Source organism: Tachypleus tridentatus, unplaced genomic scaffold (genome assembly GCF_004210375.1).
Source record: "Tachypleus tridentatus isolate NWPU-2018 unplaced genomic scaffold, ASM421037v1 Hic_cluster_1, whole genome shotgun sequence".
In the NCBI taxonomy this organism is placed as follows: Eukaryota; Metazoa; Arthropoda; class Merostomata; order Xiphosura; family Limulidae; genus Tachypleus; species Tachypleus tridentatus.
In genome coordinates, this window is record NW_027467777.1 from 15,365,889 (window position 1) to 15,377,044 (window position 11,156).

Genomic DNA, 11,156 nt, shown 5'->3' on the forward strand with positions numbered 1-11,156 from the left:
TAGAAGTAGCCATATTAAGTAGACCTTGTTTTTTACTGTATATAAATCATAAAGGTGGTATCCATAGAAGTAGCCATATTAAGTAGACCTTGTGTTTTACTGTATATAAATCATAAAGGTGGTGTCATCCATAGAAGTAGCCATATTAAGTAGACCTTGTGTTTTTATTGTATATAAATAATAAAGGTGGTATCATCCATAGAAGTCGCCATATTAAGTAAACCTTGTTTTTTTACTGTATATAAATCATAAAGGTGGTATCCATAGAAGTAGCCATATTAAGTAGACCTTGTGTTTTTACTGTATATAAATCATAAAGGTGGTGTCATCCATAGAAGTAGCCATATTAAGTAGACCTTGTGTTTTTACTGTATATAAATCATAAAGGTTGTGTCATCCATAGAAGTAGCCATATTAAGTAGACCTTGTTTTTTTACTGTATATAAATCATAAAGGTGGTATCATCCATAGAAGTAGCCATATTAAGTAGACCTTGTTTTTTTACTGTATATAAATCATAAAGGTGGTATCATCCATAGAAGTAGCCATATTAAGTAGACCTTGTTTTTTTACTATATATAAATCATAAAGGTGGTATCCATAGAAGTAGCCATATTAAGTAGACTTTGTGTTTTTACTGTATATAAATCATAAAGGTGGTGTCATCCATAGAAGTAGCCATATTAAGTAGACCTTGTTTTTTATTGTATATAAATCATAAAGGTTGTGTCATCTATAGAAGTAGCCATATTAAGTAGACCTTGTTTTTTTACTGTATATAAATCATAAAGGTGGTGTCATCCATAGAAGTAGCCATATTAAGTAGACCTTGTGTTTTTACTGTATATAAATCATAAAGGTTGTGTCATCCATAGAAGTAGCCATATTAAGTAGACCTTGTTTTTTTTACTGTATATAAATCATAAAGGTGGTGTCATCCATAGAAGTAGCCATATTAAGTAGACCTTGTTTTTTTACTGTATATAAATCATAAAGGTGGTGTCATCCATAGAAGTAGCCATATTAAGTAGACCTTGTTTTTTTACTGTATATAAATCATAAAGGTGGTGTCATCCATAGAAGTAGCCATATTAAGTAGACCTTGTTTTTTTACTGTATATAAATCATAAAGGTGGTATCCATAGAAGTAGCCATATTAAGTAGACCTTGTTTTTTACTGTATATAAATCATAAAGGTGGTGTCATCCATAGAAGTAGCCATATTAAGTAGACCTTGTTTTTTACTGTATATAAATCATAAAGGTGGTGTCATCCATAGAAGTAGCCATATTAAGTAGACCTTGTGTTTTTTACTGTATATAAATCATAAAGGTGGTGTCATCCATAGAAGTAGCCATATTAAGTAGACCTTGTGTTTTTATATGTATATGAAATCATAAAGGTGGTATCATCCATAGAAGTAGCCATATTAAGTAGACCTTGTTTTTTTAATGTATATAAATCATAAAGGTGGTATCATCCATTGAAGTAGCCATATTAAGTAGACCTTTTTTTTACTGTATATAAATCATAAAGGTGGTATCCATAGCAGTAGCCATATTAAGTAGACCTTGTGTTTTACTGTATATAAATCATAAAGGTGGTATCATCCATAGAAGTAGCCATATTAAGTAGACCTTGTGTTTTTACTGTATATAAATCATAAAGGTGGTATCATCCATAGAAGTAGCCATATTAAGTAGACCTTGTGTTTTTACTGTATATAAATCATAAAGGTGGTGTCATCCATAGAAGTAGCCATATTAAGTAGACCTTGTGTTTTTACTGTATATAAATAATAAAGGTGGTATCATCCATAGAAGTCGCCATATTAAGTAAACCTTGTTTTTTTACTGTATATAAATCATAAAGGTGGTATCCATAGAAGTAGCCATATTAAGTAGACCTTGTGTTTTTACTGTATATAAATCATAAAGGTGGTGTCATCCATAGAAGTAGCCATATTAAGTAGACCTTGTTTTTTATTGTATGTAAATCATAAAGGTTGTGCCATCTATAGAAGTAGCCATATTAAGTAGACCTTGTGTTTTTACTGTATATAAATCATAAAGGTGGTGTCATCAATAGAAGTAGCCATATTAAGTAGACCTTGTTCTTTTACTGTATATAAATCATAAAGGTGGTATCATCCATAGAAGTAGCCATATTAAGTAGACCTTGTTTTTTACTGTATATAAATCATAAAGGTGGTATCATCCATAGAAGTAGCCATATTAAGTAGACCTTGTTTTTTTACTGTATATAAATCATAAAGGTGGTATCCATAGAAGTAGCCATATTAAGTAGACCTTGTGTTTTACTGTATATAAATCATAAAGGTGGTGTCATCCATAGAAGTAGCCATATTAAGTAGACCTTGTTTTTTTATTGTATATAAATCATAAAGGTTGTGTCATCTATAGAAGTAGCCATATTAAGTAGACCTTGTTTTTTACTGTATATAAATCATAAAGGTGGTATCATCCATAGAAGTAGCCATATTAAGTAGACCTTGTTTTTTTACTGTATATAAATCATAAAGGTGGTATCATCCATAGAAGTAGCCATATTAAGTAGACCTTGTTATTTTACCGTATATAAATCATAAAGGTGGTGTCATCCATAGAAGTAGCCATATTAAGTAGACCTTGTTTTTTTAATGTATATAAATCATAAAGGTGGTATCATCCATAGAAGTAGCCATATTAAGTAGACCTTGTGTTTTTTATTGTATATAAATCATAAAGGTGGTATCATCCATAGAAGTAGCCATATTAAGTAGACCTTGTGTTTTACTGTATATAAATCATAAAGGTGGTATCATCCATTGAAGTAGCCATATTAAGTAGACCTTGTTTTTTACTGTATATAAATCATAAAGGTGGTGTCATCCATAGAAGTAGCCATATTAAGTAGACCTTGTGTTTTTTACTGTATATAAATCTTAAAGGTGGTCATCCATAGAAGTAGCCATATTAAGTAGACCTTGTTTTTTTACTGTATATAAATCATAAAGGTGGTGTCATCCATAGAAGTAGCCATATTAAGTAGACCTTGTTTTTTACTGTATATAAATCATAAAGGTGGTATCATCCATAGAAGTAGCCATATTAAGTAGACCTTGTTTTTTTACTGTATATAAATCATAAAGGTGGTGTCATCCATAGAAGTAGCCATATTAAGTAGACCTTGTGTTTTTACTGTATATAAATCATAAAGGTGGTGTCATCCATAGAAGTAGCCATATTAAGTAGACCTTGTGTTTTACTGTACATAAATCTTAAAGGTGGTGTCATCCATAGAAGTAGCCATATTAAGCAGACCTTGTTTTTTTATTGTAGATAAATCATAAAGGTGGTATCATCCTTAGAAGTAGCCATATTAAGTAGACCTTGTTTTTTTATTGTATATAAATCATAAAGGTGGTATCATCCATAGAAGTAGCCATATTAAGTAGACCTTGTGTTTTTTATTGTATATAAATCATAAAGGTGGTATCATCCATAGAAGTAGCCATATTAAGTAGACCTTGTTTTTTTACTGTATATAAATCATAAAGGTGGTGTCATCCATAGAAGTAGCCATATTAAGTAGACCTTGTGTTTTTACTGTATATAAATCATAAAGGTGGTGTCGTCCATAGAAGTAGCCATATTAAGTAGACCTTGTGTTTTTATTGTATATAAATCATAAAGGTGGTATCATCCATAGAAGTAGCCATATTAAGTAGACCTTGTGTTTTTATTGTATATAAATCATAAAGGTGGTGTCATCCATAGAAGTAGCCATATTAAGTAGACCTTGTTTTTTTACTGTATATAAATCATAAAGGTGGTGTCATCCATAGAAGTAGCCATATTAAGTAGACCTTGTTTTTTTACTGTATCTAAATGATAAAGGTGGTATCATCCATAGAAGTAGCCATATTAAGTAGACCTTGTGTTTTTACTGTATATAAATCATAAAGGTGGTGTCATCCATAGAAGTAGCCATATTAAGTAGACCTTGTTTTTTTACTGTATCTAAATCATAAAGGTGGTATCATCCATAGAAGTAGCCATATTAAGTAGACCTTGTTTTTTTACTGTATATAAATCATAAAGGTGGTATCATCCATAGAAGTAGCCATATTAAGTAGACCTTGTGTTTTATTGTATATAAATCATAAAGGTGGTATCATCCATAGAAGTAGCCATATTAAGTAGACCTTGTTTTTTTACTGTATATAAATCATAAAGGTGGTATCCATAGAAGTAGCCATATTGAGTAGACCTTGTGTTTTTATTGTATATAAATCATAAAGGTGGTATCATCCATAGAAGTAGCCATATTAAGTAGACCTTGTTTTTTTACTGTATATAAATCATAAAGGTGGTATCCATAGAAGTAGCCATATTAAGTAGACTTTGTGTTTCACTGTATATAAATCATAAAGGTGGTGTCATCCATAGAAGTAGCCATATTAAGTAGACCTTGTGTTTTTATTGTATATAAATCATAAAGGTGGTATCATCTGTAGAAGTAGCCATATTAAGTAGACCTTGTGTTTTTACTGTATATAAATCATAAAGGTGGTATCATCCATTGAAGTAGCCATATTAAGTAGACCTTGTTTTTTTACTGTATATAAATCATAAAGGTGGTGTCATCCATAGAAGTAGCCATATTAAGTAGACCTTGTGTTTTTACTGTATATAAATCTTAAAGGTGGTGTCATCCATAGAAGTAGCCATATTAAGTAGACCTTGTGTGTTTTACTGTATATAAATCTTAAAGGTGGTGTCATCCATAGAAGTAGCCATATTAAGTAGACCTTGTGTTTTACTGTATATAAATCATAAAGGTGGTGTCATCCATAGAAGTAGCCATATTAAGTAGACCTTGTTTTTTACTGTATTTAAATCATAAAGGTGGTATCATCCATAGAAGTAGCCATATTAAGTAGACCTTGTGTTTTATTGTATATAAATCATAAAGGTGGTATCATCCATAGAAGTAGCCATATTAAGTAGACCTTGTGTTTTATTGTATATAAATCATAAAGGTGGTATCATCCATAGAAGTAGCCATATTAAGTAGACCTTGTTTTTTACTGTATATAAATCATAAAGGTGGTATCCATAGAAGTAGCCATATTAAGTAGACCTTGTTTTTTTACTGTATATAAATCATAAAGGTGGTGTCATCCATAGAAGTAGCCATATTAAGTAGACCTTGTTTCTTTACTGTATCTAAATCATAAAGGTGGTGTCATCCATAGAAGTAGCCATATTAAGTAGACCTTGTTTTTTACTGTATATAAATCATAAAGGTGGTCATCCATAGAAGTAGCCATATTAAGTAGACCTTGTTTTTTACTGTATATAAATCATAAAGGTGGTATCATCCATAGAAGTAGCCATATTAAGTAGACCTTGTGTTTTATTGTATATAAATCATAAAGGTGGTATCATCCATAGAAGTAGCCATATTAAGTAGACCTTGTTTTTTACTGTATATAAATCATAAAGGTGGTATCCATAGAAGTAGCCATATTGAGTAGACCTTGTGTTTTATTGTATATAAATCATAAAGGTGGTATCATCCATAGAAGTAGCCATATTAAGTAGACCTTGTGTTTTACTGTATATAAATCATAAAGGTGGTATCATCCATAGAAGTAGCCATATTAAGTAGACCTTGTGTTTTTTACTGTATATAAATCATAAAGGTGGTGTCATCCATAGAAGTAGCCATATTAAGTAGACCTTGTGTTTTACTGTATATAAATCATAAAGGTGGTATCATCCATAGAAGTAGCCATATTAAGTAGACCTTGTGTTTTTACTGTATATAAATCATAAAGGTGGTGTCATCCATAGAAGTAGCCATATTAAGTAGACCTTGTTTTTTACTGTATATAAATCATAAAGGTGGTGTCATCCATAGAAGTAGCCATATTAAGTAGACCTTGTTTTTTACTGTATATAAATCATAAAGGTGGTATCATCCATAGAAGTAGCCATATTAAGTAGACCTTGTTATTTTACTGTATATAAATCATAAAGGTGGTATCATCCATAGAAGTAGCCATATTAAGTAGACCTTGTTTTTTTTTACCATATATAAATCATAAAGGTGGTATCATCATAGAAGTAGCCATATTAAGTAGACCTTGTGTTTTTACTGTATATAAATCATAAAGGTGGTGTCATCCATAGAAGTAGCCATATTAAGTAGACCTTGTTTTTTATTGTATATAAATCATAAAGGTTGTGTCATCTATAGAAGTAGCCATATTAAGTAGACCTTGTTTTTTTACTGTATATAAATCATAAAGGTGGTGTCATCCATAGAAGTAGCCATATTAAGTAGACCTTGTGTTTTTACTGTATATAAATTAAGTAGACCTTGTTTTACTGTATATATAATCATAAAGGTGGTGTCATCCATAGAAGTAGCCATATTAAGTAGACCTTGTTTTTTTACTGTATATAAATCATAAAGGTGGTGTCATCCATAGAAGTAGCCATATTAAGTAGACCTTGTTTTTTTTACTGTATATAAATCATAAAGGTGGTGTCATCCATAGAAGTAGCCATATTAAGTAGACCTTGTTTTTTACTGTATATAAATCATAAAGGTGGTGTCATCCATAGAAGTAGCCATATTAAGTAGACCTTGTTTTTTTACTGTATATAAATCATAAAGGTGGTATCCATAGAAGTAGCCATATTAAGTAGACCTTGTTTTTTATTGTATATAAATCATATAGGTGGTGTCATCCATAGAAGTAGCCATATTAAGTAGACCTTGTTTTCTTACTGTATATAAATCATAAAGGTTGTGTCATCTATAGAAGTAGCCATATTAAGTAGACCTTGTGTTTTACTGTATATAAATCATAAAGGTGGTATCATCCATAGAAGTAGCCATATTAAGTAGACCTTGTGTTTTACTGTATATAAATCATAAAGGTGGTATCATCCATAGAAGTAGCCATATTAAGTAGACCTTGTTTTTTTAATGTATATAAATCATAAAGGTGGTATCATCCATTGAAGTAGCCATATTAAGTAGACCTTATTTTTTTACTGTATATAAATCATAAAGGTGGTATCCATAGCAGTAGCCATATTAAGTAGACCTTGTGTTTTTACTGTATATAAATCATAAAGGTGGTATCATCCATAGAAGTAGCCATATTAAGTAGACCTTGTGTTTTTACTGTATATAAATCATAAAGGTGGTGTCATCCATAGAAGTAGCCATATTAAGTAGACCTTGTTTTTTTACTGTATCTAAATCATAAAGGTGGTATCATCCATAGAAGTAGCCATATTAAGTAGACCTTGTTTTTTTACTGTATATAAATCATAAAGGTGGTATCCATAGAAGTAGCCATATTAAGTAGACCTTGTTTTTTTACTGTATCTAAATCATAAAGGTGGTATCATCCATAGAAGTAGCCATTAAGTAGACCCTTGGTTTTATTGTATATAAATCATAAAGGTGGTATCATCCATAGAAGTAGCCATATTAAGTAGACCTTGTTTTTTTACTGTATATAAATCATAAAGGTGGTATCCATAGAAGTAGCCATATTGAGTAGACCTTGTGTTTTTATTGTATATAAATCATAAAGGTGGTATCATCCATAGAAGTAGCCATATTAAGTAGACCTTGTTTTTTTACTGTATATAAATCATAAAGGTGGTATCCATAGAAGTAGCCATATTAAGTAGACCTTGTGTTTTTTTACTGTATATAAATCTTAAAGGTGGTGTCATCCATAGAAGTAGCCATATTAAGTAGACCTTGTGTTTTTAACTGTATATAAATCATAAAGGTGGTGTCATCCATAGAAGTAGCCATATTAAGTAGACCTTGTGTTTTACTGTATATAAATCATAAAGGTGGTATCATCCATAGAAGTAGCCATATTAAGTAGACCTTGTTTTTTTACTGTATATAAATCATAAAGGTGGTGTCATCCATAGAAGTAGCCATATTAAGTAGACCTTGTGTTTTTATTGTATATAAATCATAAAGGTGGTATCATCCATAGAAGTAGCCATATTAAGTAGACCTTGTTTTTTTACTGTATATAAATCATAAAGGTGGTGTCATCCATAGAAGTAGCCATATTAAGTAGACCTTGTGTTTTTACTGTATATAAATCATAAAGGTGGTGTCATCCATAGAAGTAGCCATATTAAGTAGACCTTGTTTTTTTTACTGTATATAATCATAAAGGTGGTATCATCCATAGAAGTAGCCATATTAGTAGACCTTGTGTTTTATTGTATATAAATCATAAAGGTGGTGTCATCCATAGAAGTAGCCATATTAAGTAGACCTTGTTTTTTTATTGTATATAAATCATAAAGGTGGTATCATCCATAGAAGTAGCCATATTAAGTAGACCTTGTTTTTTACTGTATCTAAATCATAAAGGTGGTATCATCCATAGAAGTAGCCATATTAAGTAGACCTTGTGTTTTACTGTATATAAAATCATAAAGGTGGTGTCATCCATAGAAGTAGCCATATTAAGTAGACCTTGTTTTTTTACTGTATCTAAATCATAAAGGTGGTATCATCCATAGAAGTAGCCATATTAAGTAGACCTTGTTTTTTTACTGTATATAAATCATAAAGGTGGTATCCATAGAAGTAGCCATATTAAGTAGACCTTGTTTTTTTACTGTATCTAAATCATAAAGGTGGTATCATCCATAGAAGTAGCCATATTAAGTAGACCTTGTGTTTTATTGTATATAAATCATAAAGGTGGTATCATCCATAGAAGTAGCCATATTAAGTAGACCTTGTTTTTTTTACTGTATATAAATCATAAAGGTGGTATCCATAGAAGTAGCCATATTAAGTAGACCTTGTATGTTTTTTATTGTATATAAATCATAAAGGTGGTATCATCCATAGAAGTAGCCATATTAAGTAGACCTTGTTTTTACTGTATATAAATCATAAAGGTGGTATCCATAGAAGTAGCCATATTAAGTAGACCTTGTGTTTTACTGTATATAAATCATAAAGGTGGTCATCCATAGAAGTAGCCATATTAAGTAGACCTTGTTTTTTTATTGTATATAAATCATAAAGGTGGTATCATCCATAGAAGTAGCCATATTAAGTAGACCTTGTGTTTTACTGTATATAACCATAAAGGTGGTATCATCCATAGAAGTAGCCATATTAAGTAGACCTTGTTTTTTTTACTGCATATAAATCATAAAGGTGGTGTCATCCATAGAAGTAGCCATATTAAGTAGACCTTGTGTTTTTTACTGTATAAAATCTTAAAGGTGGTGTCATCCATAGAAGTAGCCATATTAAGTAGACCTTGTGTTTTTACTGTATATAAATCATAAAGGTGGTGTCATCCATAGAAGTAGCCATATTAAGTAGACCTTGTGTTTTTTACTGTATATAAATCATAAAGGTGGTATCATCCATAGAAGTAGCCATATTAAGTAGACCTTGTTTTTTTATATACTGTATCCATAAAGTAGCCATCATAAATCATAAAGGTGGTATCATCCATAGAAGTAGCCATATTAAGTAGACCTTGTTTTTTATTGTATATAAATCATAAAGGTGGTATCATCCATAGAAGTAGCCATATTAAGTAGACCTTGTGTTTTTTATTGTATATAAATCATAAAGGTGGTATCATCCATAGAAGTAGCCATATTAAGTAGACCTTGTTTTTTTTACTGTATATAAATCATAAAGGTGGTATCCATAGAAGTAGCCATATTAAGTAGACCTTGTTTTTACTGTATATAAATCATAAAGGTGGTATCATCCATAGAAGTAGCCATATTAAGTAGACCTTGTTTTTTACTGTATATAAATCATAAAGGTGGTGTCATCCATAGAAGTAGCCATATTAAGTAGACCTTGTTTTTTTTTTTACTGTATATAAATCATAAAGGTGGTATCCATAGAAGTAGCCATATTAAGTAGACCTTGTTTTTTTACTGTATATAAATCATAAAGGTGGTGTCATCCATAGAAGTAGCCATATTAAGTAGACCTTGTGTTTTTACTGTATATAAACTCATAAAGGTGGTATCATCCATAGAAGTAGCCATATTAAGTAGACCTTGTTTTTTTACTGTATATAAATCATAAAGGTGGTATCCATAGAAGTAGCCATATTGAGTAGACCTTGTGTTTTTTTACTGTATATAAATCATAAAGGTGGTGTCATCCATAGAAGTAGCCATATTAAGTAGACCTTGTGTTTTTTACTGTATATAAATCATAAAGGTTGTGTCATCCATAGAAGTAGCCATATTAAGTAGACCTTGTTTTTTACTGTATATAAATCATAAAGGTGGTATCATCCATAGAAGTAGCCATATTAAGTAGACCTTGTTTTTTATTGTATATAAATCATAAAGGTGGTATCATCCATAGAAGTAGCCATATTAAGTAGACCTTGTTTTTTTACTGTATATAAATCATAAAGGTGGTAATCCATAGAAGTAGCCATTAAGTAGACCTTTGTGTTTTACTGTATATAAATCATAAAGGTGGTGTCATCCATAGAAGTAGCCATATTAAGTAGACCTTGTTTTTATTGTATATAAATCATAAAGGTGGTGTCATCTATAGAAGTAGCCATATTAAGTAGACCTTGTTTTTTACTGTATACAAATCATAAAGGTGGTATCATCCATAGAAGTAGCCATATTAAGTAGACCTTGTGTTTTTATTGTATATACATAAGGTGGTATCATCCATAGAAGTAGCATATGTAGGCTTGTTTTTTTACTGTATAAATCATAAGGTGGTATCCATAGAAGTAGCCATATTAAGTAGACCTTGTGTTTTTTACTGTATATAAATCATAAAGGTGGTATCATCCATAGAAGTAGCCATATTAAGTAGACCTTGTTTTTTTACTGTATATAAATCATAAGGTGGTGTCATCCATAGAAGTAGCCATATTCAGTAGACCTTGTTTTTACTGTATATAAAATCATAAAGGTGGTGTCATCCATAGAAGTAGCCATATTAAGTAGACCTTGTTTTTTTACTGTATATAAATCATAAAGGTTGTGTCATCCATAGAAGTAGCCATATTAAGTAGACCTTGTTTTATTACTGTATATAAATCATAAATGTGGTGTCATCTATAGAAG